The sequence below is a fragment of the Anomalospiza imberbis genome, chromosome 3 (assembly GCF_031753505.1).
Source record: "Anomalospiza imberbis isolate Cuckoo-Finch-1a 21T00152 chromosome 3, ASM3175350v1, whole genome shotgun sequence".
NCBI lineage: Eukaryota > Metazoa > Chordata > Aves > Passeriformes > Viduidae > Anomalospiza > Anomalospiza imberbis.
This window is the reverse complement of record NC_089683.1, coordinates 5,842,044-5,864,976: the sequence shown is the minus strand read 5'-3', so window position 1 is coordinate 5,864,976 and position 22,933 is coordinate 5,842,044. Positions and strand designations below refer to the sequence as shown.

The 22,933-nt window shown below is 36.4% G+C and overlaps 2 protein-coding genes across 10 annotated transcripts in view; one reads left to right on the top strand and one right to left on the bottom strand.

Moving 5' to 3' along the window:
* RUNX2 (RUNX family transcription factor 2) overlaps window positions 1-5,718 on the bottom strand; it is a 223,412-nt gene extending 217,694 nt beyond the window's left edge. Inside the window, exons 1-2 of the mRNA XM_068183236.1 lie at window positions 5,612-5,718; window positions 693-827 (exon numbers count right to left, since the gene is read on the bottom strand). The gene's annotated coding sequence lies outside the window, so the exon portion shown is untranslated. The remainder of the gene's footprint in view (window positions 1-692; window positions 828-5,611) is intronic.
* SUPT3H (SPT3 homolog, SAGA and STAGA complex component) overlaps window positions 1-22,933 on the top strand; it is a 253,953-nt gene that overhangs the window by 42,015 nt on the left and 189,005 nt on the right. Inside the window, exon 1 of one of the 9 annotated variants that reach the window (XM_068183259.1) lies at window positions 2,875-2,996. The exons of 7 other annotated variants lie outside the window; for them this stretch is intronic. The gene's annotated coding sequence lies outside the window, so the exon portion shown is untranslated. Of the gene's footprint in view, window positions 1-2,874; window positions 2,997-8,516; window positions 8,743-22,933 lie in introns of those variants that run through there. One more of the 9 variants, XM_068183258.1, reaches the window with a different exon arrangement.

Here is a 22,933-nt window from a genome sequence, read left to right as displayed (position 1 = left end):
AAATCTTAGGGGTATAAAAATAATGGAAAGAATACTAATCTTTTAATATACAGATTATATTTGTATGCATTAAAGTATTAATCAACTTATGATACAGCAAAAGCTTTTGGAGGTTGCTGAGTCTTATTTGGGGAACTCTTAAATTGTAAGTTTGGAGTTTTCAACTACAGTTACACATTGAAGGTATTGATCAACTTCTATTTGATGGCAGGTATGTCCAGTATTTTTAAATAATAGATAACTGTTGACCTTAAATACTTATTTCCATTGATATGAAAAAAAGTTGTTTGATTTTTCAAAACTCTGCACTTTATTTTTAGTCATAGATTTAGTATTAGAATATTGAGCTTCCTACAGAAGTCTGAATATAAAAATTTATTGCATTGAAATGCTGTTCTCAGGCTTTCTCCAGAATGGCTTTTTTGTGCTTTCACTTGCGTATACAGAGTTATTCTCTAACTTTGTTGCTGTGCTATGATCTGATACCTTTAAGATTTTTTTTTCACTTTTTCACCTGTTCAAATCAAGAGCACTACAAAGAAGTCTTCATCTAATAAAGCAAAAGCCATAAAAACAGAAAAGCAAATACTGTAACTGAGGAATCGAGATGTAGTTTGTAAAAACTGTCACTGATAAAAATGCTTTTTTTTTAATATAGAAACATTATAAAGCAAAATTTTGAGACCAAATACCTGTGAAACTGGTGGTTTCTTTTGGTATAGTTTGCACTTCTGATGATGCAGATGCAAGAATCCTGAAAATCCACTTTGTAAATCCGTGTCTTGATTGTAGACTAATGCTTGACAGGCTCTTGTTTAAAGGTAGATCTACAAAAATGGAAGTTCACTTCTGAGTTCCACAGGCAATGCTTTGAGTCCCAATTGCACTTATAAAGGAAGTATTTTGCTAAGGAATTTCTCTGGTAAACTATGAGCTTGATCTTTGATGACAAATGAAATCTAAAAGGCAATTGTAATGCAACACTAAAAGATAATTACATCTTCTACTGTTCTTGAAACGTGTTTTGGAACTTTTAAGCTGTGCTTTATTTCCAAACATTTTGCCTTATGTCACTCAAAAGTTCAGCCAGTGTATAAACAGTGTGATACCCTGCTGAAAGTTTATTTGTACTTAAATGTTTGCTTCTATGCTACAACTGGAATGATATAAATACTCTACTTAGAGCAGTGTGATGACAAACTTGTTAGATTGCATTTCATTACAAGTTTTACAGTATATACAATAACAAGATGCTGATTTTTATAATTCAGAAAGTCCTGGTGCAGTTTTCTCAGATGCAGGTATTCACTGTAGGTGTTGTTAACGTATCTGTTTCCAATAGGGCAGGTTTTTTCCTTTAAGTGAAACCTCTTTCCTTGGCTGTGTTTTTCAAATTGAGGAGTAATTAAAATTTTTAGAGGAAGAAAACCGTTTTTTCTGTAGGTTCACAGCCAGTACATTTAAAATGTTGTTTGTTTTCAAATACTTGCACGTTTTGGGATACTTCTGTAGTTAGACTTGGGTATTTTGTAGACTTCTCATTTCCATCATCTCTGCACGAGTAGAGTATGTTGATACCACTTTATACTAACCTTTTAAAGCAAAGACTAAAACTTCCAGTTGATTAAAAATATTGCAACAGCAAGGTTATTTCAGAATTCCTTCATTTTAAAATGCCACTTATTGCAAGAGTAGCAGTGAGCATCTGAGTGTTACTGCTGCCTTTCTCTGCCTCAGAACCATTCTCTAGGTAAGGTATGGTTTGAAGTGGATGGTGCCTGGGACCATTAATGTAGAGGGGGGAAACGTACTCTTACCTTTCTAGGGTAAACAAGTGTTGTCTGCTTTTTCTACAGTGCAATCAGGCTACTGAAGATCACATTAAACCTTAAACTGAACTGTTGTTTAAATTAAAAAGATGGTCATCTCTTAACCAGTGAGTACATCATGGCATAGCAAGTAGTCAAACATTGTTTTCATTCACTTTGATTTGCTACTTCTCTCACTTCTTCATAGCATAGCAAAGTTTTTCTCCAGTGAAATAATCTAACCCCTGATCAGGCTTTGAATAAGGGGCTGCATCTTAATGATCAGATGTGTCTCATCTTGATTCTTCCCACTCAGACTTTTTTTTGACAAGCATTACTTTCCTATTGTTCCTGGATCTTGCAGACTGTACCACAATGGAGAAAAAAGTCCTTTTGATTAGATGCACCCATTCTAAACAGTCAATATATAGTGCTTAAGATCATCCTAACTTCCTAGTTATTTTCTTCTGACTGTATTTTTTTTTCATTTTTTAAAGTCAACTTGCAGAAAATATGGGAAACTTGTCTCATATAACAGCTGAGGATGTGGCTAGGTTAAGGCAGGAAACTGCTACCCACAATGCAATGTTACATACACTACCACTTAATAAAATTTATTTCAAACATGCTACTGACAAAACCAAAGAAAAATAATATCCTAACTATGCTAGTTAGTACACTAAATATATCTAGGGAAAAGTGAAAGTAATCTCTCTAGAGCCTTTCCTCCTTCTAGGATACAATGCTACTAGTAGTTAAGCCAGAGCAGATCTCAGCAGTTAAAAGCAGTGAAGCAGTGACCTATTTTTAGAAAATATTCGTATTTCTCTGGAAATTAATGATTATGTGCTTTTTAGTAACAGTCAAAGTTATTTTATACAGACAATTCAGATAAGTTCTCTTCTTAGTTTTTCTGGTTGGCAAAATATCCCCTTAGGTAGTTTTAAAAAACTTTTTGTGCTTCATCCCATTTTCACTGAATCTTACCTTTACTGTAGCCAAGCAGCCTTTTACCTCTCCTTCTCACTTTTAATCTCTTTGTAGGCTGGTGTGAAAATATTTTCCAATCATCCTTGGGAAAGGAACTGAAAAGAGGAAAATTCACTTTCTTCAACCCTGAAGATTTAGGAGTTCCAGTTATTTTTTTTTGATTGCCTGAAATTTGAACAGTGTAGTAATTTGTGAGAGGTAAATAATTAGGTTGAATTTTAACATAAATTTAATAGACTCAAGTCTTCTGCAAATATTTCTAAATATCAGACAGAGATACGTATGAGATCACTGATGCTGTGCCACAAATGTCTTGAAAGTCTTGTTCTGGATATATTCTTGTTTCTGTTTGTTTTTAAATACATGTATATTAAGGGCGATCCTCTTACAGGATGTTTTTGAAGCGCTTGCCTCTCTAGTTAGAGAACACTTATCAAGAACAGCTGCTGTAGTGCTGTGGATCCTATCCATGGACTCATGGTGGTCTGCTGAACAACGTTCTTCAAGTTTGACAGGTGAGACAGAGACTCTCCAGTGCCACTGCTTTTGGATGAATCTAGCTGTGGTTGGAGAAAGTGCATCTTGCCAAAATATATGGGTAAGACCACACACAGTCTTTAAAATAGTTATTGTAAGCTTATTTTTAGGCAGTATATGTCTTGACAGTTCTTTTATTTGCATGCCGGTTTCACTGCTGCTTATAGATTTTTCATTTATTTTAGTAATGGCAGTTGCAGATTTAGATCTATGTTTGTAAAGCTTTTGCACAACATTTACACTGGAAAAATACAGACTTGCTACTTTCAAACCTCAGTCAAGATTAGAGAACAGATTTTAAAAGATATTAAGGCAGAGTATTTATGCTCGTCAAATTTGGTGTCACTGTTTTTATATTCAACCCCATTTTCAGGGACATAGTTCAGCAATAAAAATTTGCTTCTGGTTTTAAAGTTATACCAATTTTAGTAGCTTCTGTGCTTGTATAAATCTGCACCAATGTCGATTTAGGACATGAAATTAGTTCAGTAAGTAATAAAAACGATTTTTTTTAAAATTGCGTACTTATTAAATACTGAATTTAGAATCTGTATTTTATATATGTTATAACTCCTGAACAGTATTTTTCATGTATATTTTAATATGTAGAATATTCTTTGCATTCTAAGTGCCTGCCTCAACAGTTGCCTCCATAATGTGTATTTAAAATAGTGTGTTTAACTGACAGTGTAGAAGGGTGTTGAACCCTGTAGAATTTCTGAGTAAACTATACCCATTTGCTAATTTTCAGAGCAGATGTTTTTTAAATACTCTAAGAGAAATTAAATATAATACTGAAAAGTAATATCATAAATCATTAATTGGATAGTGATGCTTAAAAGTTATGGATTCAGAACATGTTTTTTCCCCTAGTTCTGTATTTTCCACATTATCTTGCATAATCAATGCATGACTATTTCTCAAGAAAACATTACTCATTTTTTTTTATTACTTAACATTGTATAGGACCGTTGTTTCTTGCACTGGACTTTACAGACAATTAAGGAAATAGTCCCTGCCCTGAGGAATATACAATTAAGTCTATGCAGCCAGCCATTTAAGAAAAGTATGAAAAAGAGGGAGGGGAAAACCCCATTATAATGAACAGTAGTAAAAAATAAGTGAAGAACTTCATGAGGAAGGGCAAGCAGTTAGTTGTAATTTTATTTTTAACTTTCTCCACATATTCTACTATAAAGAGTATTAGTTATCTGTATTCAATTGGCTGGTCTTGTTTTCTGCTTGAACTTGAGCATGATGACTGATCATCATGATTCCTTCTCTATATTTTGAAAAAAAACCCAACCCCAAAACAATTCCTTATGCAGTGATTGCACAGTGAAATATTTCTCTGCTGTTTATGAGTCTCACTTAAGTTTGAGATCCTCAGTCCTGTACACAGTATTTTTAGGAGAAACAAATAAGCAAAATCAGGTGCTTCCATCCTGTGTCTTGTTTCTCTTCATGTGCTCTTTCTTTCCTTCTTTTCTTTAACGTATTTAATACCTGGATTTGCTACTTTTTCACAGCTTGTCAACAGTCTAAGCTTTCCCTTGTAATTAAAAATGTATTGTGGTTTTGTGTTGGAGGAGAGATCTGAGGATCATTCATGAGAGAAGAGAACTGAAAAAAGGTTGAGAAGGCAATGGAAAGAATAAAATTGGAAGGAGGAGGTTTAAAAAGAAAACCTTGGGTTTTAATCAGTTTTAACAGTATGGCTCCACTTTTGTAGTGAAGGAGTACTGAAGGTGAGGAGAAATGAAGATACTGGAATAGGATGAAGAACCAGAAGATGCAACCCTTTTCCTGGGGACAGCAAACATAGGAGAAAATTGCCCTCTGGTCTCCAAGGCCATGTGAACCTCAGTTTGCTCAGAAATAGCTAGTTCAGAAGTGCCCAGCTGTGCTCAGTGTGGTGTTGACCTCCTTTGGAGGGAATTGGGCTGTCTCTGCATAGCACTTAACATGGCCTGTGGAGGTGTGCCTGAAGAATTCTAGAACCTGAGGAATGTAGGGAAGATTATAGGAGATGTTTGTATGAGATTTCCAGTGCCTGATGTGTTGCGTCCTGGAGAGTTGGTTGATTTTTCACTCCAGGAGGAGAATGCAGGCAGCATTTACAGACAGTCTGTTCAATGTTGGCCAGATAAGCAGGTGTCAGTTCTTTTTAATACACATTTTTTGTGATGCTCTGAGTAGCAGACTGCTTTGTAACTGAAGGGTGGTAATGGAGAAGAAAAATAAAAATGAATTGCAATCATTCCTTCCACTCATACCTCTTCCTCCTCTGACCTTCCAACCCCAAAAGTGAGGAAGCTGGGCTGTTTTTAGAGAGACCCTGTGGTTTGGTTGCCAGAATCCAGACCTGTAGCTTGTAATATAAATAATGCAAGCTTTGAGGAAATATTCTGTGTGGATAGGACAGTGTATGTGTTGCTTGTTAATACTTAGCTGTATCACTTCAATCATTTATTTCTGTTCTCTTTAGATGGATAAATAATCATTTGTTTTTAGGAGATAAATCACTGTCTATATTAGTTGGCTTCATGAGAGAAGTGTCTAGGAAGCAATCAGAGGAATCTGTTCTGTGGAATATTGACAGTTGGATAAACAGGGTTGTTTTAACATGGAGACCCAGCCCCTAATGAAAGTAAATTGTTACACTTCATTTTCAGAACACAGGTTCTGGGTCTGCTGCTTGGCTGTATTTAGTCTGAGGGGTCAGAAGCGCTAATCAGAATGAAATTCTATGTTTTGGCACAAAATGATGCAGATGGACTGTTGGTATTGCCTATTTGAGGACGGGCTGTAGCTATTAACGGGCACGTAGCACCTTTTTGGAGCTGAATGGCCAAACTCTGTTGGTGAGTGGAATAAGAGTATGTTGGAACAGGAGCACTAAAACCCAGTGTTGTTGGAAAATTCTGCAGTGTAGTCACAAGTTGATCCAGCCTGAAAAATAAGTAATGTTTGCTTGTATTTTCTAAATTCTCTCCTGCAGTCATTCTGCTTCTGGTGTAGTGTTTCAGTTGTTCCAGGCCTAAAAAGACTCTGGAGTCAAGGTTATTATTGTCTGAAGATTAGTTCAAGAAACAAAGCAATCTCTCATGTACCTGCATATCAGACATGTTGTTAATTGGTTAGTGTTTGTGTGGAATCATTTGGGCATGGCATTTTAAAGAAATCTTTCTTTGAGGTGTATGGGATCTGCATTCTAGATTATTTCCGATAATACCTATTTTATACTAAAATCCATTAGATGAGGTTGTCTGCAAGTGCTCTGTCCTCTGTGACACTTGTCTCCTCTGGATTCCATAGTCTGTAATTGTGATGCCAGAGCAGCTCCTTGTAGCCAGACTCTTGGTGTATTTTGGGAACACATAGGGGTGTAAGGCTTGATGCTACCAGACTGTTTTTTAAGCTCAAGCAGTGTTCTGGGCAGCTCCTGCTTTGCCAAAACTGATGCTGAAGGAAATATGGCTTTTCGTGAGCCAGAGATCATTCCCATGACATGGGCTTTCGGGTTGGGGTCCCTCAGAAATAACTGTAATCTCCGAAAAGTGTGAAATGTAAAACATTTACCTTTCACAGTTTGTGACTGTATGTCTACATAGTAGAGTATGTCTAGTTTAAAGGACAAACTTCCATAATTGGGGTTTGGGAATACCACACAATATTCAATTTAGTTTGATCATCGTTGTACTGCTCATTTGCTAAAATTACCAATTTTCCTTTCTTCAAAGTATTTTAATTTTTTTTAATGAACATCTAAATGTTTTTTTGCTTTTTAAGTCCAGTTGTGTCCAGTGTGAGTTTGAAACAGCTTTGCAGCTAAATGTTTATATTTCAGCTTTGGGAAAAATTATACCAATCTGTTCAGAAATGGAGTATTTGCAGTAGTAAGTGGCATCTTTACAAGCTAAACATAATGATCAAAGAGCTGAAGAAATAACAAATTTAGTTGTCTTTTGGACAAAATTACAATGGAATAGCCTTTGGTTTGTCATTTAGCTTCAGCATGATTTATTTTTCTTCTCTTTTAATTGAAGAACAAATCCAATTCATAACTGAATGCAATTCAATCTTCTCATTTTCTGATGTGGGTAGAAAATATCTGTTTTATCTGTGCATAGGAGCTACAGTAATTCAAGCTTTATTTTTCCTTTTGAATAACTGAAATAAACTTAAAGATCCAGACATGAGTATGCCCATTTTTTTTTAGAATTCATGAATTTTACAGAACAGTTACTTTTTGAATGCTTTTCTGTTCTGCTCTCATCAGTAACTGTTCCTAGATTGGACATGTGACAGACACAGTGAAAGTAATAAAGATTTTCTGCAAAATTGCCTAATTGTTTAGTGGTAGATTCTGAAGAACTTGCAAATAGAACTATTCCCAGCTGATAGAGTGGGTTTTGTTTTCTTTTGTTTACCTGTTTTTCCCTGTATTTGTCGTCCTCTGCTAAAACACTAAGCTTAGCTAAAATCTGGACAAAGAATAAGTTGAAGACGTTAGCACAAAAGATCTCAAATTAGGGTTTCTAGTGACTGTCCTTACAACCCAGCTGTATTTGGTGCATTATAATGGTGTTAATTGATTGCTTTTTTTTGGTCATCTCTAGAACTCCCTACTCTTTGCATGGAAAGAATGCTGCTCACTTCAGAGTTGGTTACTCAGAGATTTTCTCGTTACTGATTGCTCATTCCATGGCTGTTTGCCATCTTTCCTGCACAGTATTCAAACTCTAGTATGAAGAATTACTAACTTTCATGTGCTCTGCTGGCTCACATCACACTATGAGAATACTTAACAAATGTTAATTATGTTCTTCTCTTCACACTACTCTGGGGAGAAATATGTTGCTCTCTGTGTCAGATATATAGCTTGGTTGGGCTATGCAGAGAATAAAATTAAAGGAAGTAAAAGACAAATATAACCCCAAACTTCTCAGTCATTCTACAGCACACAGCTAGAGGGTACTTGTTGTGAAAATGCTTAGCTTTATCTCTACATCTTTGTAAGTTTAACCAGTTCATTTTGTCAGTGATGGTTGTGTGAACTGCTAAAATCCAATACCATGGCTTAAACAAGGAGTGGATAGTTATTGATCACCTCTGAAAGGGGGCATGGCTGAATGGGGTGTTCTGATCTACTGTGATGTTTCTGTTTTCTTGTACATAGATGAGCTTCATTGCTTGTGTTTTCCAAACATAAAATCAGCAGTTTGGAACTCAGCATGCCCATGATTATGATCAAGAGCCTGTGCAACCTTTTATAGATTCCAGTGGAGACCAGATTTCATCACAATACTGGAAATGATTGATTGAGGCTACAAGTCTCCTGCACCTGAGTACCAGAGTCTTTATGTGGCCTTAATGCCTGACACATTGACTATGTAGTTGTAGGGTAAGTTCCTGTTGAAAATACATGGTTTTGTTCGGCTCTTCACATGCCCACAATCTTACTTAAGTCATTGTTACACTCTAGCTCCATTTTAGGTAAAGATAAAAAGAAAAAAAAAAAAAAACAACCAAATGAAAAACCTGTGTTGATAGGAACAGACCTGATGTAACATTCATAAATAAAGGCCTTTATTAGTTGTCTAAACTTAGAATCGGGGAAATTTCAATCCAAGCTCTGACCAGTGATTTGGTGTTTTTTGTTGGCTTTGGGTAGTCACTTGAACTTGGCACACATTTGTCCTGGCTTGATTATTTCCTTCATTTACCATAAATCAGGAATGATTATGCTGAAGTTATTGCATTGAGGAGCATTTGTTTTGTAGAGTATTAGCGTCTTTCAGTTGATTTCAACCCCTTAATGGAATCTCTTACAAGTTTTCTGATGCATTTCTTCCCTTTATCAGTCTTAATATCCTGGGAAATGCTTGAGTTAGCTGAAGAAATTGCTAGTGGCTATGGTACTGTTGTATTTGTGGATTTATGTTGCTACTGTATCTGTGTCTCTAGGGGGTTTTTCAAATTTAAGAAAGGTGCGGAACATAAGCAAATGTTCTGCTTAACCTTGTTCATTAAACATCACCATGGAGTCATCAGGGTACAGGCGCTGCCTGTCCCTTGTGCTTCTCTCAGTATAACTCATTGCTTTGTTAAGAAAAAAAAAAATCGGGCACTTACAAATCTTGTGTAAAACTAGACATTTCAACCGAGATCAACATTTTGTTTTTCAAAACAGGATAACAGCTGTGACTTTGTAAGCTACTGTTAGTGGTTTTTAGAAGCTAATTTGTCAGCTTGCTGGCACGCTGAGCTCATTTGCTGAAAAGAAGTTGATGTCATCTCCCATATCGTTCTTTGTCAGAGATCAGCGTCTCCTCTGCTTTAACCAGTGAATCCCAAATAGAACATTACAGACCAGGGCTGTTTGCCAGTGGCATTAGTTTTCTGTTTATGTAGCTTCAATTTAGAGCTTTCATGACTAAACACAAAATTCAGCTGTCATGTGAGAGTTGATCACCCCTTTTTTCAGTATGCTCTGTCCATGATATGTGGCTCCTTTCTGTGTACTTTGAATGTAAAAAATATGCAAAGAGCAAAAATGTTTATTATTTTCAAGTATTGCCACTTAATGTATTCAAACAGCATTCAGTGTGGTTTATTACTGCTTGTTCCTCATCTAGCACAAAATAAGGACTTATTAATGACCACAGCTATTGACTAAAAATAAGATTTCTTGGAAGAATGAGTGAATGTCTAAATCAGTGATTGTCAATTAAGTGTCAATACAGGACGTTGTTTCAGCACAAAATTGTTTATAATAACTGTTGAACATCCTTGGCAAACTGCAACGTGCTATATTTTTGGTTTCTGTCTTACTGCTAAGAAATAATTGCAACGCTGTCAGGGAATTTGTTAGTTTTAATCTTCTGTTAAATTACTCAGTGGCTATTTAGTAGCCACAGTAGCTTTACAATACCTAGTGGGATATAAGGAAGAGATCCTTTTTTGTAAGACACCAGACAAATAGGAGATGAGAAATGTAAGGGTAGAAATATTTAATTTTTTCACTAGAGCAAAGTCACTTGCAGGATCTACCAAGGATGATCATAGAATCATAAAATCTCCTGAGTTGAATGGGACCCACAAGGATCATCAGGTCCAACTGCTGGCCCTGTACAGGACAGCCCCAATAAATCCTCACTTCTCCATCCTGGAGAAGCCAGAAAGCTAACGGCAAAGTTATTTAGAGAGTGAAATGGTGAGTGTGTGGAGTCATCCAAAGATTGCACAGAATTGAGTTGGTGACAAAACAGGTGAAATCCATTTCTGATAAGCCCACGTGAACTCTGTGCTGTTTATTGTCATGGAAAAAGATTCATGGAGAGCTCTTAAAGAGAGACTTAGTAGTTGCTGAAAATTGATTGGATTTTAGAGAAATTGAGAGTATCTGAGCATAACAGTGTTACTAATAGTTCAGCAGTTGTGTTCATCCACTTATTAAAAACAATATTCTAGAACTGAATGAATTCTGTACAAGGAGGAGAAACTAAACTGGCAAGCTGCCTAAAAGCCTGGAAAGACACAACTGGGAGGGGAATGTGATAGAAATCTGGAATTATGAGCAATGCAACAAAAGTGAATGGAAACAATTATTTCCCTTTTTCATAACAAAAAGTAGGGGCACCTAATTAAATTATCAGATGGCGGGCTTAAAACAAATACAAGGAAGTAGTTTTTTAACAGTGCATAATTAAAGTGTTGAACTTGTCAGCAGGGCTCTAAAGAAGCCAAAAATTACTGTAGCTTGACAAGGATAAAGAGAAGATCATGGAGATGGAGTTTATCTATAGCTATAAAACACAGTTGTCTAGTCATAACCTCAGGCAACACTTTAGGTCTGTTGGAGAGAAAACCAAGGAGGGGTTTTCCCTGAGCATTCAGTACTGGCCTTTATGGAGAGAACTTGATCTCTGTGCAGATCCCTGTTCTAAAGGGTTTGTGTATAGATGAACTGATAACAGCACTGAGATTATAGTCCTGCATACTGTGTACCAGGGTTTTACTGTGGGGGAAGTCACCAAATCTTCAAAGATTTGATCTAAGTGTGTAAATGAGGAAGTGCTGTCAAATCAGGATACAGGAACTTAAAAACTTTAACTGCTTATGCCTATAAAGGTAAGTGGGCTATGATTCTGTGGAAGTATTTTCAAAAGTATTTAACCTCAGTAATATTCACCAGCTTTGTAATTTATTGATCATCCACACATTAATATTTCATTGTGAATTTTAAAAACAGTAAAGTGTTTCCCAGTTCGATTTTATCAGGTTGGTCACTCTGAGTTGTTCTGATTTTTCCCATTTCAACTGGTCTTTACTTTGTTAACATTTTAAAGCCTGTTTCTTTGGTGATATTTTGTGCTCCAGTTGTTGATCTTTTAATGATTTTGTCTGGTCTTCCTGGAAGAATTGGCCTAATAAAAGCTGTATGACTGTCCTCAATGTAAGTATCCTCTATGTGTTCTAAAGCCGAGGATTCATATGTGACAAATTACTACTAAAAGTCTGAAAAATCCTGGTTTTAAATAATCTGAACCTTAATCTTACATAATCATGGAATGTTTTGGGTTAAAAAAGACCTTAGAGAGCATCTTGTTCTAACCCCTGCCGTGGGCAGGGATACTTTTCACTAGACTGGGTTGCTCCAAGCCCTGTCCAGTTTGGCCTTGAGCACTTCCAGGGATGGGACAGACACAGCTTCTCGGAGCAACCTCTGCCAGTCCTTTTCTGAAGGATATAGCCCCATTGAAAAAATGCGTCAATACATATGGTATTAAGGCTACTAAAATTCTATTAATTCATCTAAAGTTATTGAATTTTGGGAAGATAATTTTGTATATTTAGTATATCCTACTTTTTTTTTCCTAAAAGTGTGCTTTGATGAATTTCTTTAGGCATAAATTTGGTTCCATGTCATCCTTGGATATGAAAGAAATTTAAGCCTTAAAGTGTGCTTACTAATGAGAAAACTCCAGTAGCATTTCAAAACATAACACTATAGATGATAGTTTGTAATGTTTTAACATGCTGGACAGACAAAATGTACTGGAATCATAATGTGCGTATCTGTTTTTAAGCACCAAATTTGAGATTTTTCTTTTCTTTTGGTTTTGCATCCAGCATTTATCACCTTAGATTTCAACCACACATTTTTATATATGCCTGAGGGTGGACTTTATGCATCTCTTTATGGAGTAGAAACACAAAAAATTATCACATTGCCACCTGGACTGATTTATCCTCACATCGTCACAGATTTATGATGATACTATTCAAACACTTAGTATTTGCTTTGTCAGACATTTCAACACAGTAAACTAATAAATCTAGTTGAACTTCTTTTGTAAGATTGATCAGTGCAAATGTATCTAATCTTACCTAAAAGATATTCAGAACTCACTTCAAAAACGTTGGTGCCATGTTTGGGGGTTGCAGAAGGACCACACATATTGTCAGTGGTTCTTTAATGGTTGCATAAAAAACAGACCTGTTTTCCCTGAATTTTGATTATTTCTCATGTTAATACGTAAAAGTTTCTAACTTCCCCTTCCTCATCCATTATAGAGTAGCAGTTTTGTAGTCTGACTGATTTCTGCATCACCAGGTGATTATGTAAAAGCCTCATACTTGTCAGTTGCTAATGAGGTACTTGGGTTCTTCATCCTCCTCCTCCTCATCCTGCCTATGAATGACCCCATCCCCAAAGAAGTTTTGAAGATGGCCCATTGATTTTTTTTTTTTTTTTTTTTACCAAGTGACATGGAAAATTCAGATCAGCACAAATGTATTTTTATATTTTAATAAGGGCTCCAGGGCTGGATAGCAGGGTGAAATTTGTTGTACGAACACCTGCCTACTCAGTGTACATGCATGCTTATCTGTGAAGGTGGTGGAGGAGGACGTTTGAAATGAAATTGTTGTTTTTTTCTTGGTGAAAAGGAAAATGACATTTATTTCAATGCCTAGACTTTATGGGCTTTCTCAGTGTCTGATGTTACTGTAGTATATGAACGAATAGCAAATATAATCCTCTCTTAAACAGCAAATTATTTCTGATTTTGCCAGAAGTTGTTACATTTTTCATTTGCCTAATTGTTGTAGCAGTGTGAATATTTTGAAAGAATGTAAAACTGAAACCACTTCATCCAGATGTGCCTGCTGATTGCTGGAAAAGCCTGGAGTATGGGTTGAGCCAGACAATTAGCAAAATATTGGCATATGTGGAGCATCATTAGTAGTTCCAAATAAGTGTCATGCAAATGTGTGTTTGGGGTTTTTCTCCCTAGAAGTAGCAAGTAAATAACTTTGTTAAAATGTAAGCAAAGTGTTTAATTGGAGGAATTTGTCATGTTATAGCAAAGCCATATTGAGTCTCTTGTTCATGTATTTCACTATTTTGCCTATAGCAAGACCAGAACTGGTTACTTAGGAAGAAACTGTAAGAATTGTGCGAGGGGACAGCTGTGCAATTGCCATGTCAAATGAGGGGAAAAACCCCTCCTGACCATCAGTCAGTGATTTAAGTTTCTGAACTTACAAACATATTTCATAAGTTATATATAACAGGAATTTAGGAATTCTTTAATTCAACTCTGTGAAGTCTTTCTGCTTTCCATCAGGGCCAGGACATACAGCTGTATCTCATGGGTTTGATGCTATCACCAAAAGATTCTGCAGTGACAGAGGGAATAGTTCTGTAACTCTTCAACTTATGGCCCTTCCATGTCATGTTGATTGAATGATTTTGTATTTTATTCACCACACAGTTGATTCACATTGATATTGACAAGAAGAGATTTGCTTTTAATGCCTGTGCTGTGTTCAGTGTTTGAGAATACCCACAGATCAATGGTTTTTGCTGTGAATTCCAACAGAAATGTCTCCTTTGCAAGAGCAAAACTGAGTGCTGTCTTTCCACTGGATGAAGAGGAACATTTAGTGTGTTTTGCCTCTGAACCATTCTGTTACTCAGAATGTTTTAACCTCATAAAGTTGGATAGAGTTTTAAAAACACTGGGGCAGTTCTAGTTCCAAAACCTTTTGGGTCTGTTGCTGAGGGCTGCTCACTGCCTTCAGTTCCAGGACAGTGGATGTCTGAAGCTTGCTGGTTCTCATTACAGTATTCCCTGTACCAGAGGATGGGTCTTGTTAAAGCCTGTGTCCCTCTTCGAATGTAAATCTCTCAGTGATGGCAGAAACTTCTGTTGTAACTCCTAAGTACATTTTATTTCTGGTGTTAACCAGGCATGAATCTCCTCTTCCTGTTCACTTATGGCTGAATAGTTGTAAGAGGGATTCATTTCATTAACTTCACATTTCTGCTTGTCAGCATATGCACCTGAGCGAGTAAGCATAACCTTCTTTCTATAGCCAGCAGCGAGAAACAAGCAATTTAAGGTAGTGATTCCCTTGAAAAGAAGGGTCTAAAATCAGTCAGATGAATCATAACACATTTCTCTCCACTGCCCTGGAAGGAAGCAGAGGCTGACTCAGACACAGGTATTTCACCCCCCACCCAGAAACATTACCACAGTGTCTGTGTTTCACACTGAAACTGGGGGAGAGCAGGGCCAGGAAGTGCAGTTTGGTACTTGGATGTTACCATCAGGCTTTTTGCCATAAATGTGTGATGCTGTACTTATCACATAGTATTTATCTCTGGAGTGTTTATCTCTGAAGTAGCTTTCCACTCTTTCGTGTGAATGGTGCAAAATAGTGTTATTGACTTCAAAGTGTCTTTTCTAAGAAGTGTAGCTGGACCTTAATCTCAGATATGCATGTTTTTTTCTTCCTTTTGAATGTGCTGACTTAATTTTTTTCTAAGGGTACGACCACTTTTATTATAGCTTAGTTAAAATTGAATTTATTCCTCTGTTCCATTTCCATACCATGTTTCTACCATTAAAGCTTCTTAAATAAATACAGCTAAGAATTGTAAATTTTGTTAGGGTAATCTGTGTCATCTTTCTTTTTCCTTTAGTAATTAAAAAAAAAACCCAAAGAAATGAAAATAATTCATCAGTCAATCCTAAGACATTTATCATGTTTCATCTCTGAAGCAGATCCTGGAGTAACTTGTAAATGAGTATCGTTGCTTGTGGAAGCAATTCAGTGAGGCTTGGCTGGGGAAGGAATATCTCCTGAGGTCTTACAAATGTAAGAGCAGCCCATTGAAGAGACTCTTTCCCCAAGAGAGAAACTATACCTGGCTTACAGAACTTTTTTAGTTTATTGGAACTTCTGACTTTGTGATCAGACCCTTAGTTTTTTGATGTCTTTGGAGAATCTAAGATTAGTGATGATTTTAGTGACTGCAGCTTCAGTTTAATAGAGTTCTGAGCTAAGGGAATAGCTTACCTTTCCTCATAAGCTTCTCCTCTCTTTCTGCCTGTAGATGGTATGTTCCCCCTTTACCAAGCTTGTGATTTAGATGTCATCCTCAATTTCTCAAAGATTTACCTCAGAGCAATTATGGCATATCTTGCTGCTAAACAATTTGCAAGATAACAGTATTTTCTTCAAACTTTTAAGTCAAAGTTTAATGTCTTGTGATTTATTTTAATTAACTCTGAAAGAAGTTGATTATTTTAGATTATTTTTTTCTTTGGCATGTGAACTCCTTTGGAAATGTGTCTGCACAGTTTCTTTGTACTCTATGACAGGGCATGAAAGTAATCTTGTGATAATAAAAATTAAAGGCCATTCCAAGAAGAATGAAAATAGTTTATAAAATACAATGCGCAATCTAAATTAATTTTTGTGGGTAGATTATAGTTAAGATGAGAAATTATTTTAGTGCAGATACTTATTTTTTCTGAGTTACTCCTTCAAGTTGATTTTCATTGAAATTGCATTATTGCCCTCAGTAGCAATTGATATTATCATTTATGTTAATTTTAGAAAGTTTATTTATTCTGAGAAGAAAGTAGGCAATGTTAAACATTTAGTCATTTCAGGTTGAAGTAAAATTAGCCAATCTGAGCTCCTAAACTTTGAATAATATTGTTTAAAAGCAGAAAATTCATATTGGGACAGCTCTAATCAGCAGAGCTGCCTTCTGTTTAATGGAAAGGCTCTGTGAGTCCTGCTCAACCAAAGCTGAGAGCAATCACTACAGTCTGCTACTTAAAAGGATGGTTTTCTTTCTTTCCTTTTTTTTTTTCCCTCCTCTAAAGAGGCGGTTCATGTGGACTGAATTCCCTCGTAAAAAATGGGCATGTTTCCCAGGAAAAACATGATACTTCACTAATCAGGATGGAGACTTATCCTGCAATGGGACCTACATTTTGGTCTTTTCACCACATCATTGCTGTTTTCTACATGGACAAAAATAGATATAGAGTAAACCAACCCAAAAAGTCAATTATAGGGTTTTATAGTGATGTACTGTGAAAAATTTGGTCATGTTTTTCATTATACAGAATGTTCTTTCCGAAGACATAAACAGAAAAAAGCACATATGTTTGATTTTAAAAATAACTGTGCTTAGCTGTTTAAAAATGCTGGAGACATTTTGGATAGTTCTAAATTATCAGCATCATAATTATATGATAAAACTTCTGTGTAAAGAACTAGATGGTTTATAATTATTTAACTGTTGGGATTTTGGAGCTCAAGAAGTATACTTTGAAAATATTTCTCATACATATCTGAAAAGTCTGACTTATTCATCTTCCTCTCCTTTCTAATCAGGAAGTAACTGTTAAATCTGTGATGTCAGCTTAGGGGGAATGATTTAATTTAAAAAGTATTAACATGTGAAAGGAATATTGGAATGAATGAAAACAATTTGGTCCACTGACATTTAAACCAGTTATTTTCCTAAGAAACTGTAGTGCAGGAGAGATGCTGAGGTAATAACTACAATTACAGTATCAGAGCAATAAAAATTTAATATATAATAATATAATTATAAATGAAAGGCCCATTTTTTCAGCTGTGGGTGCCTGAAATTCAAGAGATAAATCCATATTTGGATATCCACAGAAATGTGGTAAGATTTCCATAGGTGTGGAGCTTTGGCAATGTCATGTGTCTCATGGCAAATTGCAAATGCTCAGCACTTCTGCAAATGAGACCAACTCCATTTCGTTTTCTAAACATGGGCACTAATATTTGAAAAATTAGGATCACAGATATTGAGAATTACATGAATAACTACTTTCTGAAGAATAGAAACTGTTGGTATTTTTAGGTAGCTTAATTGGTTGCATTTAATTCTTGCTAAATTTAGAATCCTTGAATGATAGAATGGTTTGGGTTGGAAGGGACCTTAAAGACCATCAAGTTCCAACCCCTTGCCATGGACAGGGAGATCTTCCACTAGACCAGGTTGCTCCAAGCCCCATCCAACATGGCCTTGAACACAGGTATAGGACAGACAAAACTTCTCAACCCACTGCATAGCCTTACTCCATTGTCTCACCACCCTCACAGTTAAAGAATTTCTTCCTAATATATAGTCTAAATCTTTCCTCCTCCAGCTTCACTCCATGCCCTTGTAAAAAGTTGCTCCCTGGTGTTCTTATAAGCTCCCTTTAGGTACTGGAAGATATTTTAAGGTCTCTCTGAATCCTTTTAGTTTGAGTCTGATACAGTTTCTAATAAGTGGGTGGGGGGGGGGGGAAGGAGAGGACCTCAGAAACTTTTATTTATGTGTATATTGCTAACATGTTTTCTTACTAAATTTGGTCATTGTTTTGCTTCAGGCTGAAACTATTTATGATGTTGCTTGCTTAGATTTATATGAAAACACCTTTCAATCTTAGGCTTTAAAGGAAAATAATTTTTGGAAAATTGCTGTTTCTTGAGATTTTTTTGTATGCCAAAACCACCAAATGTATAATTTAATAATAGAGATACTACTACGTTGGTTCCTAATTTTTTAATGATTTTTATGCAGTCTGTTTCCTGTTTGCAAATAACTGTGTTTCCATTACAGTGGCTAGTCATATACCCTGTTGCTTGTCTAGTGTCCTCCTACTCCAGTCTGTATCATCTCTTATTTCTCCACAGAAAGCAGAACTTGCCACACCTTTTCATTGAGGTGCCATTGTTTATGAAAAATATTTTCATTAGAATATTGAGTCATCTCTTGATGTTTTTTGCCAAGCTGGAGAAGTTGGATTCACCCTCTTTTGCTTTATTTTCTAGTCACTAACTTATTTGTCTTATCTGTTCAAGAGGGATCCTGGGACTGGGACAATGATTTTAATATCCACTGCATGTACGGGGCATAGAGAGGTGAAATAACTTTCCACTCTTACAGCTGATGACCACAAACATTTTTGACTTTCTATGGTAGAGGGCACTCCTGATAAACTGAATTATCTGTGCTAAATCTTAACTTCTGTCCAGTGTTACCCGATTTGCAGGTATGATGTGTATTTTTCTCTGAAATATGTGGCTCCACTTGGAGATCTATATCCAACGGGTTTCATTTTAATGCCCTCCTCTTTTCCAGATAATCTGCATTGTTTTAAATGACTTTCTTGTCCTGGATGATGCAGGAACAGAAGCATCCCTATGTGGAGGCAGTGTGGACATGGGGGAAGGTCAGGCAGTGAGCAGCTGTGTGAATGTTTAGCTGCCAGCTGGGATCAACCTACTACATCCTCAGGTATTCTAGTCTCCCAAGTTTCAACCCTTGTCAGAGGTTGAAACAGATGCATAGATGTGTGTAGATGGAATAGGGTGAGAATGAGGTTATGGGACAGCAGAGGCTGATGGGAGAATGGAAGAATGGGAAGGAAGGCTGGATGGAAAGGAAGAGGTGGATTGAATGTCAAGGGAATAGAAGTTGAAAAAGAAGAGGTGGAGAAGGAAGTTCCAAGAACAGCCATTACTCATTTTGCCTCATTTCTCAGCAAAACCAGACCAGAATGTGATGAGGTCTCAGTTTCAGCATTCCTCAAAACTCTGATGTGAACAAAGATATTGGGAAAAATGCCTTTTCTTCTTTTAGCTAGGCTAAGTTGTCTCAGAAGTAGAACTGCATGAGAGGTCCTCAGGGTCAAGGTGTTGCAAGAATTCCAAAGACAAAGTAAATTATTCAGATGTATGCCCATATGTATCGCTTCTGGGCTTAATAGAATCAAACTGTGGTTACTATAAAGGGAACTTTGTTTACATTCTCTGGATCCATTTTATGTAGTTAAATCTAAGTAATGTTTCTTCTTAGGGATCATCACATACTTTAAACCAGGGCCCAGCAATGGAATGCAACAGAAAAAAAGAGTGTGATTAAAGTATCTGTGAAATTCTCTGTTAAGTCTGTAGTCAACTCCTTTTAATTTCCATAAAAATCACAGCTGCATTCACTAATACCATAAGTTATCCTGGCCACCTGCCTTAATATCAAACTTTCTCTCAGGAAAAGATTTAATTTTCAGATTTCTTGTTGCTGGAGGAGGTCAACAATTTTTTTTTTTTTAATGGAAATAAATGTGTTTCTTTGTGATCAGAAAGTAGGCTTCTGGCAGTGTACAGACTAAAATTTAATTATTCCATTTTTATTTTGTACAAGTGTGAGGGCGCTTTCTGACGCTGCATTTGAACAGGGTAAGACATTGTTTTCTAGAGGTGATTACCTTTGTTTCTAGCTCTTTAAACTATTTTGTTCTTGACATGATGAAAGATTGTGTCTATAGATTAACATGGAAATGAATTTCAGACTGACACTTTCAGTTACATGTGCTCGCATTTCTGTCTGAAGGCATATGAGGACTATTAATGTTAACAGAACTTTGGAGCAAAAGCAAGGGGCAAACCGAGCTCTTAGAAAAGACATTTGGGGTGGCCTCTTGCTGTGAGACAGTGTGGTAGAGATAAATCTCCTGAAGTCTAAAAAAGGACTCTAAGCATGACTTTCTTTGCCTTGCTGTAGGGAATTGCTCTTTTCTGATGCTTCCTGAGCAACGTAATCTTCAGGCATCATCTCCTCCAGTATTTTCTGAACATCAGGGGTTTTTTGGCCTAACTTTGAAATTCCTCTATAATGCCCAAAATAGTTCTCATAACTTTTTTTTCTAGTTTGGCTAATTTTTGGCTTTTTAAGTAGATGCTGTGTATTAGCACTACTGGCCTTGTTTTATTCTGACACCATGGATTGAGAACTCAGAGGAGTTTAGGGAAGGAGGTAATCATCTGATCCAGAGAGCAGCAGCATGTTCCCTGAAACATACCCCTTTCTGGTGATAGCTGTTTTAGCCAAGTGCCAGCAGACTGGAAACAGAACTGTTTGTAAAGTAAAATCCATTTGGAGTAACCCATGAGTTACCTTTTTATTTTTCACTGATGACAAGCTCTATAGAAATTTGTTTACATCAACCTGGCCATGAAGTTGCTGTTTATCTCCTTTCAGAGCAATGTGCATTAAGGTAGGAGAAAGCAGTTTCATCCTCAGATACTGCACTGGAAACACAGTCCTTCAATGAATATGATAAATTTCTCCCTTCATTTGAATTTTTATTCCGAGATGCTGCTTGATGCAACTCAGTGTTTGTTAACATTGTTAATTTGCCTTTACCTGGCAGATTTTGATGCGAGTTCTAGCATTCTGAGTTTGAGCAGACACCGGGACTGTTCTATGGTAGGGATTCTTTACTGCTGTGATAATCTTTCAGTCTGTAAGGATTAATTATAAAGGGATTGGAAGGGAATTAAATTGGATACGTGGTTAGGAATTTGCTTTTTCTTTGGTTATGATTTAAAGTTTCAGAGTTGTCCATCTGTTGCTTAAGATGTTTACCAGTGAATGACCTTACACTTGATAAGAAACTGGCCCATGAATGGTATTGTGGGTCAATTAATGGGGACACCTTTTGGGGCTAGCATCAGATGATCAAAATGTCTGTTATGACTTGATTTGAATAAAACTCAGATAACATCTCAGGTGAATAAATAGAATAACTTCTTATGTGTTGCAAAGAAATGAGCTACTGTATGACAGTTACATACAGGAATGGAAGACACGATGAAAAGTGCCTCTGTTTGGAATGATGACGTATGATACTTCAGAAGTAAGGGACAGAGCAAGAAAAAGTGAAGTTCATCCATCTTTGTTCACACTGTATATCATTTTACTTCTTCTAATCTGGAGACTTTAATTCTTCTCTGTGCCTGATGAATGTTTTGAAGCGTTTATTCACTTGGGGAATGATCTGGTTTCCTTGAATGTTATCTGGCAATGGCTTTGGCTCCACAATTTTCCAAGGTCTACCCAGTCTTTGTTTTCCATGGAGCTCTGAGATAGTCTGTATACAGTATTGTTGTCTTCGTTGTATTTGAAAATAGAAGCAAGCTTGCTGGACGTGTTCTTTTTTGAAATGTTTTTGATTTTCTGAGGATTCTAAGTCATTTAGCGCTGAGTGAAACAGTGGAAAGGCACATGATTATGTTTATACCCAATTTGCATTCTTTCTGCAGCATGTGTGAGGAGCAGGTTAATTGTAGCCAAACACTTGGAGGCCAGTTGCTGACCACTGGCTTTGTAACACACTGATTAGGGAAAAATGAGCTTGAGGGAAGGAGAAAAACCTGTAAAGAAGAAATTCTTATGTCTCAACAGAATAAAGCAAGAGGCATCCAATTCCATCTTTAGGTTTCCTTTAGACTTTTTTTTTCTCATAAACCAAATAATCATGACTACAAATTATTTCTTTGCTAAAATGTTAGCTATATAAAATCCATACTAAAAAATGGCAAAGTTTGTATGTGTGATATCTGTACCTTTGGACCGACAGCAACATGGATTAGTGATTTTAGAGTAGGCAGATCTATGGGCCCATGCAGTGGATTTCAAATGCAGAATTTGGGGAGAAAAAAGTCACATACAGAAAGAACCATATAAACTGCTGAGATTTATCTGATATACCAAGAAATACATTTTAATCTTTGATATTTTGGGATCACCAGGCTGAGGAAAAGTAGTGAGCTTTTCCCTGTAAAGCAAATGTGTCTTTGTGTTTTGTCCCAATATGGTACTATTAGTTGATGTTAATGTTTTTCTGTTTGGTCTTCTGTATTCCTAGGTGAAACTTTTTGAGTTAACTGTTGCCCTAACACTTTCAGAAAGTTTATGGTAGTAGCTGCTGCTAATTTCAGGAAGGCAGTATTAAATATTTATATTTATTCTGAAGAGCTTTTGATCACAACTCCATCCCACTCCATCTCTGAAGCCAGCATTTTTCTCCCGTCTGCATCAACAGTCCCAACTTCTTAGAAGTTGGAGATCATAAATAAGTATTTAAAGATACCTGAAATCTATTTAGTTCCACAGATTCCTCTCTATTACCCGCCTCCATGCCACACACATACATGCAGAGGCAGAGCCTGGTGGCCCCATAAAAACTCAATATTGACCCTAAGGCCCTCTGAAAATCTGCTTTGAAATCTTGGTTTTATTTTCTTCAAGTTTTTAATGGGTAGAGTTCATATTCACAAGTATTTAAAAGGTGTGGATCAGCACCTTATTTGCAGTGTTATTTAAAGTCCTTGGTGTTCTCAAATCTGTTCTTTTTTTTTTTTTTTTCCATTGGGATAATTATAGTGGGATTTTTTTTTTTAATTGAAAAGTATTT